General features: G+C 50.6%; 1 protein-coding gene and 15 non-coding genes across 16 annotated transcripts in view; 1 reads left to right on the forward strand and 15 right to left on the reverse strand.

The window, feature by feature from the left end:
- Nucleotides 1-10,000, forward strand: part of mgll (monoglyceride lipase) — a 126,878-nt gene that overhangs the window by 69,523 nt on the left and 47,355 nt on the right. The window lies entirely within an intron of this gene.
- On the reverse strand, nucleotides 67-139 carry trnar-ccu (transfer RNA arginine (anticodon CCU)). Its single transcript has one exon. It is a non-coding gene; the product is annotated as a tRNA-Arg (tRNA).
- Nucleotides 874-946, reverse strand: trnar-ccu (transfer RNA arginine (anticodon CCU)). Its single transcript has one exon. It is a non-coding gene; the product is annotated as a tRNA-Arg (tRNA).
- On the reverse strand, nucleotides 1,370-1,442 carry trnar-ccu (transfer RNA arginine (anticodon CCU)). The gene has a single exon. It is a non-coding gene; the product is annotated as a tRNA-Arg (tRNA).
- Nucleotides 2,361-2,433, reverse strand: trnar-ccu (transfer RNA arginine (anticodon CCU)). The gene has a single exon. It is a non-coding gene; the product is annotated as a tRNA-Arg (tRNA).
- trnar-ccu (transfer RNA arginine (anticodon CCU)) lies at nucleotides 2,880-2,952 on the reverse strand. The gene has a single exon. It is a non-coding gene; the product is annotated as a tRNA-Arg (tRNA).
- Nucleotides 3,376-3,448, reverse strand: trnar-ccu (transfer RNA arginine (anticodon CCU)). Its single transcript has one exon. It is a non-coding gene; the product is annotated as a tRNA-Arg (tRNA).
- Nucleotides 3,872-3,944, reverse strand: trnar-ccu (transfer RNA arginine (anticodon CCU)). The gene has a single exon. It is a non-coding gene; the product is annotated as a tRNA-Arg (tRNA).
- trnar-ccu (transfer RNA arginine (anticodon CCU)) lies at nucleotides 4,679-4,751 on the reverse strand. Its single transcript has one exon. It is a non-coding gene; the product is annotated as a tRNA-Arg (tRNA).
- trnar-ccu (transfer RNA arginine (anticodon CCU)) lies at nucleotides 5,175-5,247 on the reverse strand. The gene has a single exon. It is a non-coding gene; the product is annotated as a tRNA-Arg (tRNA).
- Nucleotides 6,166-6,238, reverse strand: trnar-ccu (transfer RNA arginine (anticodon CCU)). The gene has a single exon. It is a non-coding gene; the product is annotated as a tRNA-Arg (tRNA).
- Nucleotides 6,662-6,734, reverse strand: trnar-ccu (transfer RNA arginine (anticodon CCU)). The gene has a single exon. It is a non-coding gene; the product is annotated as a tRNA-Arg (tRNA).
- trnar-ccu (transfer RNA arginine (anticodon CCU)) lies at nucleotides 7,468-7,540 on the reverse strand. Its single transcript has one exon. It is a non-coding gene; the product is annotated as a tRNA-Arg (tRNA).
- Nucleotides 7,964-8,036, reverse strand: trnar-ccu (transfer RNA arginine (anticodon CCU)). The gene has a single exon. It is a non-coding gene; the product is annotated as a tRNA-Arg (tRNA).
- Nucleotides 8,955-9,027, reverse strand: trnar-ccu (transfer RNA arginine (anticodon CCU)). Its single transcript has one exon. It is a non-coding gene; the product is annotated as a tRNA-Arg (tRNA).
- trnar-ccu (transfer RNA arginine (anticodon CCU)) lies at nucleotides 9,784-9,856 on the reverse strand. The gene has a single exon. It is a non-coding gene; the product is annotated as a tRNA-Arg (tRNA).

Consider the following 10,000-nt stretch of genomic DNA (forward strand, 5'->3'; position numbering starts at 1 on the left):
GTTTCGATCCATCGACCTCTGGGTTATGGGCCCAGCACGCTTCCGCTGCGCCACTCTGCTGTATGTCACCCCAGATGGGACTCGAACCCACAATCCCTGGCTTAGGAGGCCAGTGCCTTATCCATTAGGCCACTGGGGCTTTGTACATTGACCCTGAAAGTGCTAAAGCGGTTGCAACGCTGGCCGCCGTGGATGCTAAAACCCATGAGATTTGCGTCGTGACCAAAAGAAGGGGACTAAAGATACAAGAGGCTGAACTGAGTTTTCTTCTTAGGGCTGCTGGCTCAGGCTTAGAGATGTTAGCAGCTCTGATCATGCTGTTCTTTTTCATTGAAAGACGGCCCCTGAGGTAGTTGAGGTCAACCTAATTTGGCATTTACTACTTTTTTCAGATGATTTTGCCAATTTGCTTTGTGGAAGCATGTGCGCTGTCTTGAGGTCACCATTTTGGCTGTCTTGAGGCCACCATGGTGTAAAACGCTGATAGCAGAGGATGCTTTTCGATCCATCGACCTCTGGGTTATGGGCCCAGCACGCTTCCGCTGCGCCACTCTGCTGTAGGTGTAGTTTGTGTTCATTGAAATTTAGCTATTGCTTAGGGGGAGGGGGAGAGGGAAATGGGGGCCAGAGCTGTTCACTGTTATGTCACCCTAGACGGGACTCGAACCCACAATCCCTGGTTTAGGAGGCCAGTTCCCCATTCATTAGGCCACTGGAGCTTTGTACTAAAGCTGTTGCAACTCTGGTCGCACACCATTTTGGTTGTCTTGAGGCCACCATGGTGTAAAACGCTGATAGCAGAGGATGGTTTCGATCCATCGACCTCTGGGTTATGGGCCCAGCACGCTTCCGCTGCGCCACTCTGCTGTATGTCACCCCAGATGGGACTCGAACCCACAATCCCTGGCTTAGGAGGCCAGTGCCTTATCCATTAGGCCACTGGGGCTTCGTACATTGACCCTGAAAGTGCTAAAGCGGTTGCAACGCTGGCCGCCGTGGATGCTAAAACCCATGAGATTTGCGTCGTGACCAAAAGAAGGGGACTAAAGATACAAGAGGCTGAACTGAGTTTTCTTCTTAGGGCTGCTGGCTCAGGCTTAGAGATGTTAGCAGCTCTAATCATGCTGTTCTTTTTCATTGAAAGACGGCCACTGAGGTAGTTGAGGTCAACCTAAGGTGGCATTTACTACTGTTTTCAGATGGTTTTGCCAATCTGCTTTGTGGAAGCATGTGCGCTGTCTTGAGGTCCCCATTTTGGCTGTCTTGAGGCCACCATGGTGTAAAACGCTGATAGCAGAGGATGGTTTCGATCCATCGACCTCTGGGTTATGGGCCCAGCACGCTTCCGCTGCGCCACTCTGCTGTATGTCACCCCAGATGGGACTCGAACCCACAATCCCTGGCTTAGGAGGCCAGTGCCTTATCCATTAGGCCACTGGGGCTTTGTACATTGACCCTGAAAGTGCTAAAGCGGTTGCAACGCTGGCCGCCGTGGATGCTAAAACCCATGAGATTTGCGTCGTGACCAAAAGAAGGGGACTAAAGATACAAGAGGCTGAACTGAGTTTTCTTCTTAGGGCTGCTGGCTCAGGCTTAGAGATGTTAGCAGCTCTAATCATGCTGTTCTTTTTCATTGAAAGACGGCCACTGAGGTAGTTGAGGTCAACCTAAGGTGGCATTTACTACTGTTTTCAGATGGTTTTGCCAATCTGCTTTGTGGAAGCATGTGCGCTGTCTTGAGGTCACCATTTTGGCTGTCTTGAGGCCACCATGGTGTAAAACACTGATAGCAGAGGATGGTTTCGATCCATCGACCTCTGGGTTATGGGCCCAGCACGCTTCCGCTGCGCCACTCTGCTGTATGTCACCCCAGATGGGATTCGAACCCACAATCCCTGGCCAGGAGGCCAGTGCCTTATCCATTAGGCCACTGGGGCTTCGTACATTGACCCTGAAAGTGCTAAAGAGGTTGCAACGCTGGCCGCCGTGGATGCTAAAACCCATGAGATTTGCGTCTTGACCAAAAGAAGGGCACTAAAGATACAAGAGGTTGAACTGAGTTTTCTTCTTAGGGCTGCTGGCTCAGGCTTAGAGATGTTAGCAGCTCTGATCATGCTGTTCTTTTTCATTGAAAGACGGCCACTGAGGTAGTTGAGGTCAACCTAAGGTGGCATTTACTACTTTTTTCAGATGATTTTGCCAATTTGCTTTGTGGAAGCATGTGCGCTGTCTTGAGGTCACCATTTTGGCTGTCTTGAGGCCACCATGGTGTAAAACGCTGATAGCAGAGGATGGTTTCGATCCATCGACCTCTGGGTTATGGGCCCAGCACGCTTCCGCTGCGCCACTCTGCTGTATGTCACCCCAGATGGGACTCGAACCCACAATCCCTGGCTTAGGAGGCCAGTGCCTTATCCATTAGGCCACTGGGGATTTGTACATTGACCCTGAAAGTGCTAAAGCGGTTGCAACGCTGGCCGCCGTGGATGCTAAAACCCATGAGATTTGCGTCGTGACCAAAAGAAGGGCACTAAAGATACAAGAGGTTGAACTGAGTTTTCTTCTTAGGGCTGCTGGCTCAGGTTTAGAGATGTTAGCAGCTCTGATCATGCTGTTCTTTTTCATTGAAAGACGGCCCCTGAGGTAGTTGAGGTTAACCTAAGGTGGCATTTACTAGTGTTTTCAGATGGTTTTGCCAATCTGCTTTGTGGAAGCATGTGGGCTGTCTTGAGGTCACCATTTTGGCTGTCTTGAGGTCCCCATTTTGGCTGTCTTGAGGCCACCATGGTGTAAAACGCTGATAGCAGAGGATGGTTTCGATCCATCGACCTCTGGGTTATGGGCCCAGCACGCTTCCGCTGCGCCACTCTGCTGTATGTCACCCCAGATGGGACTCGAACCCACAATCCCTGGCTTAGGAGGCCAGTGCCTTATCCATTAGGCCACTGGGGCTTCGTACATTGACCCTGAAAGTGCTAAAGCGGTTGCAACGCTGGCCGCCGTGGATGCTAAAACCCATGAGATTTGCGTCGTGACCAAAAGAAGGGCACTAAAGATACAAGAGGTTGAACTGAGTTTTCTTCTTAGGGCTGCTGGCTGAGGCTTAGAGATGTTAGCAGCTCTGATCATGCTGTTCTTTTTCATTGAAAGACGGCCACTGAGGTAGTTGAGGTCAACCTAAGGTGGCATTTACTACTTTTTTCAGATGATTTTGCCAATTTGCTTTGTGGAAGAATGTGCGCTGTCTTGAGGTCACCATTTTGGCTGTCTTGAGGCCACCATGGTGTAAAACGCTGATAGCAGAGGATGGTTTCGATCCATCGACCTCTGGGTTATGGGCCCAGCACGCTTCCGCTGCGCCACTCTGCTGTATGTCACCCCAGATGGGACTCGAACCCACAATCCCTGGCTTAGGAGGCCAGTGCCTTATCCATTAGGCCACTGGGGCTTTGTACATTGACCCTGAAAGTGCTAAAGCGGTTGCAACGCTGGCCGCCGTGGATGCTAAAACCCATGAGATTTGCGTCGTGACCAAAAGAAGGGGACTAAAGATACAAGAGGCTGAACTGAGTTTTCTTCTTAGGGCTGCTGGCTCAGGCTTAGAGATGTTAGCAGCTCTAATCATGCTGTTCTTTTTCATTGAAAGACGGCCACTGAGGTAGTTGAGGTCAACCTAAGGTGGCATTTACTACTTTTTTCAGATGATTTTGCCAATTTGCTTTGTGGAAGCATGTGCGCTGTCTTGAGGTCACCATTTTGGCTGTCTTGAGGCCACCATGGTGTAAAACGCTGATAGCAGAGGATGGTTTCGATCCATCGACCTCTGGGTTATGGGCCCAGCACGCTTCCGCTGCGCCACTCTGCTGTATGTCACCCCAGATGGGACTCGAACCCACAATCCCTGGCTTAGGAGGCCAGTGCCTTATCCATTAGGCCACTGGGGCTTTGTACATTGACCCTGAAAGTGCTAAAGCGGTTGCAACGCTGGCCGCCGTGGATGCTAAAACCCATGAGATTTGCGTCGTGACCAAAAGAAGGGGACTAAAGATACAAGAGGCTGAACTGAGTTTTCTTCTTAGGGCTGCTGGCTCAGGCTTAGAGATGTTAGCAGCTCTGATCATGCTGTTCTTTTTCATTGAAAGACGGCCCCTGAGGTAGTTGAGGTCAACCTAATTTGGCATTTACTACTTTTTTCAGATGATTTTGCCAATTTGCTTTGTGGAAGCATGTGCGCTGTCTTGAGGTCACCATTTTGGCTGTCTTGAGGCCACCATGGTGTAAAACGCTGATAGCAGAGGATGCTTTTCGATCCATCGACCTCTGGGTTATGGGCCCAGCACGCTTCCGCTGCGCCACTCTGCTGTAGGTGTAGTTTGTGTTCATTGAAATTTAGCTATTGCTTAGGGGGAGGGGGAGAGGGAAAGGGGGGCCAGAGCTGTTCACTGTTATGTCACCCTAGACGGGACTCGAACCCACAATCCCTGGTTTAGGAGGCCAGTTCCCCATTCATTAGGCCACTGGAGCTTTGTACTAAAGCTGTTGCAACTCTGGTCGCACACCATTTTGGTTGTCTTGAGGCCACCATGGTGTAAAACGCTGATAGCAGAGGATGGTTTCGATCCATCGACCTCTGGGTTATGGGCCCAGCACGCTTCCGCTGCGCCACTCTGCTGTATGTCACCCCAGATGGGACTCGAACCCACAATCCCTGGCTTAGGAGGCCAGTGCCTTATCCATTAGGCCACTGGGGCTTCGTACATTGACCCTGAAAGTGCTAAAGCGGTTGCAACGCTGGCCGCCGTGGATGCTAAAACCCATGAGATTTGCGTCGTGACCAAAAGAAGGGGACTAAAGATACAAGAGGCTGAACTGAGTTTTCTTCTTAGGGCTGCTGGCTCAGGCTTAGAGATGTTAGCAGCTCTAATCATGCTGTTCTTTTTCATTGAAAGACGGCCACTGAGGTAGTTGAGGTCAACCTAAGGTGGCATTTACTACTGTTTTCAGATGGTTTTGCCAATCTGCTTTGTGGAAGCATGTGCGCTGTCTTGAGGTCCCCATTTTGGCTGTCTTGAGGCCACCATGGTGTAAAACGCTGATAGCAGAGGATGGTTTCGATCCATCGACCTCTGGGTTATGGGCCCAGCACGCTTCCGCTGCGCCACTCTGCTGTATGTCACCCCAGATGGGACTCGAACCCACAATCCCTGGCTTAGGAGGCCAGTGCCTTATCCATTAGGCCACTGGGGCTTTGTACATTGACCCTGAAAGTGCTAAAGCGGTTGCAACGCTGGCCGCCGTGGATGCTAAAACCCATGAGATTTGCGTCGTGACCAAAAGAAGGGGACTAAAGATACAAGAGGCTGAACTGAGTTTTCTTCTTAGGGCTGCTGGCTCAGGCTTAGAGATGTTAGCAGCTCTAATCATGCTGTTCTTTTTCATTGAAAGACGGCCACTGAGGTAGTTGAGGTCAACCTAAGGTGGCATTTACTACTGTTTTCAGATGGTTTTGCCAATCTGCTTTGTGGAAGCATGTGCGCTGTCTTGAGGTCACCATTTTGGCTGTCTTGAGGCCACCATGGTGTAAAACACTGATAGCAGAGGATGGTTTCGATCCATCGACCTCTGGGTTATGGGCCCAGCACGCTTCCGCTGCGCCACTCTGCTGTATGTCACCCCAGATGGGATTCGAACCCACAATCCCTGGCCAGGAGGCCAGTGCCTTATCCATTAGGCCACTGGGGCTTCGTACATTGACCCTGAAAGTGCTAAAGAGGTTGCAACGCTGGCCGCCGTGGATGCTAAAACCCATGAGATTTGCGTCTTGACCAAAAGAAGGGCACTAAAGATACAAGAGGTTGAACTGAGTTTTCTTCTTAGGGCTGCTGGCTCAGGCTTAGAGATGTTAGCAGCTCTGATCATGCTGTTCTTTTTCATTGAAAGACGGCCACTGAGGTAGTTGAGGTCAACCTAAGGTGGCATTTACTACTTTTTTCAGATGATTTTGCCAATTTGCTTTGTGGAAGCATGTGCGCTGTCTTGAGGTCACCATTTTGGCTGTCTTGAGGCCACCATGGTGTAAAACGCTGATAGCAGAGGATGGTTTCGATCCATCGACCTCTGGGTTATGGGCCCAGCACGCTTCCGCTGCGCCACTCTGCTGTATGTCACCCCAGATGGGATTCGAACCCACAATCCCTGGCTTAGGAGGCCAGTGCCTTATCCATTAGGCCACTGGGGCTTCGTACATTGACCCTGAAAGTGCTAAAGAGGTTGCAACGCTGGCCGCCGTGGATGCTAAAACCCATGAGATTTGCGTCTTGACCAAAAGAAGGGGACTAAAGATACAAGAGGTTGAACTGAGTTTTCTTCTTAGGGCTGCTGGCTCAGGCTTAGAGATGTTAGCAGCTCTGATCATGCTGTTCTTTTTCATTGAAAGTCGGCCACTGAGGTAGTTGAGGTCAACCTAAGGTGGCATTTACTACTTTTTTCAGATGATTTTGCCAATTTGCTTTGTGGAAGCATGTGCGCTGTCTTGAGGTCACCATTTTGGCTGTCTTGAGGCCACCGTGGTGTAAAACGCTGATAGCAGAGGATGGTTTCGATCCATCGACCTCTGGGTTATGGGCCCAGCACGCTTCCGCTGCGCCACTCTGCTGTATGTCACCCCAGATGGGACTCGAACCCACAATCCCTGGCTTAGGAGGCCAGTGCCTTATCCATTAGGCCACTGGGGCTTTGTACATTGACCCTGAAAGTGCTAAAGCGGTTGCAACGCTGGCCGCCGTGGATGCTAAAACCCATGAGATTTGCGTCGTGACCAAAGAAGGGGACTAAAGATACAAGAGGCTGAACTGAGTTTTCTTCTTAGGGCTGCTGGCTCAGGCTTAGAGATGTTAGCAGCTCTGATCATGCTGTTCTTTTTCATTGAAAGACGGCCCCTGAGGTAGTTGAGGTCAACCTAATTTGGCATTTACTACTTTTTTCAGATGATTTTGCCAATTTGCTTTGTGGAAGCATGTGCGCTGTCTTGAGGTCACCATTTTGGCTGTCTTGAGGCCACCATGGTGTAAAACGCTGATAGCAGAGGATGCTTTTCGATCCATCGACCTCTGGGTTATGGGCCCAGCACGCTTCCGCTGCGCCACTCTGCTGTAGGTGTAGTTTGTGTTCATTGAAATTTAGCTATTGCTTAGGGGGAGGGGGAGAGGGAAATGGGGGCCAGAGCTGTTCACTGTTATGTCACCCTAGACGGGACTCGAACCCACAATCCCTGGTTTAGGAGGCCAGTTCCCCATTCATTAGGCCACTGGAGCTTTGTACTAAAGCTGTTGCAACTCTGGTCGCACACCATTTTGGTTGTCTTGAGGCCACCATGGTGTAAAACGCTGATAGCAGAGGATGGTTTCGATCCATCGACCTCTGGGTTATGGGCCCAGCACGCTTCCGCTGCGCCACTCTGCTGTATGTCACCCCAGATGGGACTCGAACCCACAATCCCTGGCTTAGGAGGCCAGTGCCTTATCCATTAGGCCACTGGGGCTTCGTACATTGACCCTGAAAGTGCTAAAGCGGTTGCAACGCTGGCCGCCGTGGATGCTAAAACCCATGAGATTTGCGTCGTGACCAAAAGAAGGGGACTAAAGATACAAGAGGCTGAACTGAGTTTTCTTCTTAGGGCTGCTGGCTCAGGCTTAGAGATGTTAGCAGCTCTAATCATGCTGTTCTTTTTCATTGAAAGACGGCCACTGAGGTAGTTGAGGTCAACCTAAGGTGGCATTTACTACTGTTTTCAGATGGTTTTGCCAATCTGCTTTGTGGAAGCATGTGCGCTGTCTTGAGGTCCCCATTTTGGCTGTCTTGAGGCCACCATGGTGTAAAACGCTGATAGCAGAGGATGGTTTCGATCCATCGACCTCTGGGTTATGGGCCCAGCACGCTTCCGCTGCGCCACTCTGCTGTATGTCACCCCAGATGGGACTCGAACCCACAATCCCTGGCTTAGGAGGCCAGTGCCTTATCCATTAGGCCACTGGGGCTTTGTACATTGACCCTGAAAGTGCTAAAGCGGTTGCAACGCTGGCCGCCGTGGATGCTAAAACCCATGAGATTTGCGTCGTGACCAAAAGAAGGGGACTAAAGATACAAGAGGCTGAACTGAGTTTTCTTCTTAGGGCTGCTGGCTCAGGCTTAGAGATGTTAGCAGCTCTAATCATGCTGTTCTTTTTCATTGAAAGACGGCCACTGAGGTAGTTGAGGTCAACCTAAGGTGGCATTTACTACTGTTTTCAGATGGTTTTGCCAATCTGCTTTGTGGAAGCATGTGCGCTGTCTTGAGGTCACCATTTTGGCTGTCTTGAGGCCACCATGGTGTAAAACACTGATAGCAGAGGATGGTTTCGATCCATCGACCTCTGGGTTATGGGCCCAGCACGCTTCCGCTGCGCCACTCTGCTGTATGTCACCCCAGATGGGATTCGAACCCACAATCCCTGGCCAGGAGGCCAGTGCCTTATCCATTAGGCCACTGGGGCTTCGTACATTGACCCTGAAAGTGCTAAAGAGGTTGCAACGCTGGCCGCCGTGGATGCTAAAACCCATGAGATTTGCGTCTTGACCAAAAGAAGGGCACTAAAGATACAAGAGGTTGAACTGAGTTTTCTTCTTAGGGCTGCTGGCTCAGGCTTAGAGATGTTAGCAGCTCTGATCATGCTGTTCTTTTTCATTGAAAGACGGCCACTGAGGTAGTTGAGGTCAACCTAAGGTGGCATTTACTACTTTTTTCAGATGATTTTGCCAATTTGCTTTGTGGAAGCATGTGCGCTGTCTTGAGGTCACCATTTTGGCTGTCTTGAGGCCACCATGGTGTAAAACGCTGATAGCAGAGGATGGTTTCGATCCATCGACCTCTGGGTTATGGGCCCAGCACGCTTCCGCTGCGCCACTCTGCTGTATGTCACCCCAGATGGGACTCGAACCCACAATCCCTGGCTTAGGAGGCCAGTGCCTTATCCATTAGGCCACTGGGGCTTTGTACATTGACCCTGAAAGTGCTAAAGCGGTTGCAACGCTGGCCGCCGTGGATGCTAAAACCCATGAGATTTGCGTCGTGACCAAAAGAAGGGGACTAAAGATACAAGAGGCTGAACTGAGTTTTCTTCTTAGGGCTGCTGGCTCAGGCTTAGAGATGTTAGCAGCTCTGATCATGCTGTTCTTTTTCATTGAAAGACGGCCCCTGAGGTAGTTGAGGTTAACCTAAGGTGGCATTTACTAGTGTTTTCAGATGGTTTTGCCAATCTGCTTTGTGGAAGCATGTGGGCTGTCTTGAGGTCACCATTTTGGCTGTCTTGAGGTCCCCATTTTGGCTGTCTTGAGGCCACCATGGTGTAAAACGCTGATAGCAGAGGATGGTTTCGATCCATCGACCTCTGGGTTATGGGCCCAGCACGCTTCCGCTGCGCCACTCTGCTCTAGGTGTAGTTTGTGTTCATTGAAATTCAGTTATTGCTTAGGGGGAGGGGGAGAGGGAAAGGGGGGCCAGAGCTGTTCACTGTTATGTCACCCTAGACGGGACTCGAACCCACAATCCCTGGTTTAGGAGGCCAGTTCCCCATTCATTAGGCCACTGGAGCTTTGTACTAAAGCTGTTGCAACTCTGGTCGCACACCATTTTGGTTGTCTTGAGGCCTCCATGGTGTAAAACGCTGATAGCAGAGGATGGTTTCGATCCATCGACCTCTGGGTTATGGGCCCAGCACGCTTCCGCTGCGCCACTCTGCTGTATGTCACCCCAGATGGGACTCGAACCCACAATCCCTGGCTTAGGAGGCCAGTGCCTTATCCATTAGGCCACTGGGGCTTCGTACATTGACCCTGAAAGTGCTAAAGCGGTTGCAACGCTGGCCGCCGTGGATGCTAAAAACCCATGAGATTTGCGTCGTGACCAAAAGAAGGGGACTAAAGATACAAGAGGCTGAACTGAGTTTTCTTCTTAGGGCTGCTG

Source organism: Trachurus japonicus, chromosome 7 (genome assembly GCF_045865225.1).
Source record: "Trachurus japonicus isolate A0001 chromosome 7, Traja_1.0".
In the NCBI taxonomy this organism is placed as follows: domain Eukaryota; kingdom Metazoa; phylum Chordata; class Actinopteri; order Carangiformes; family Carangidae; genus Trachurus; species Trachurus japonicus.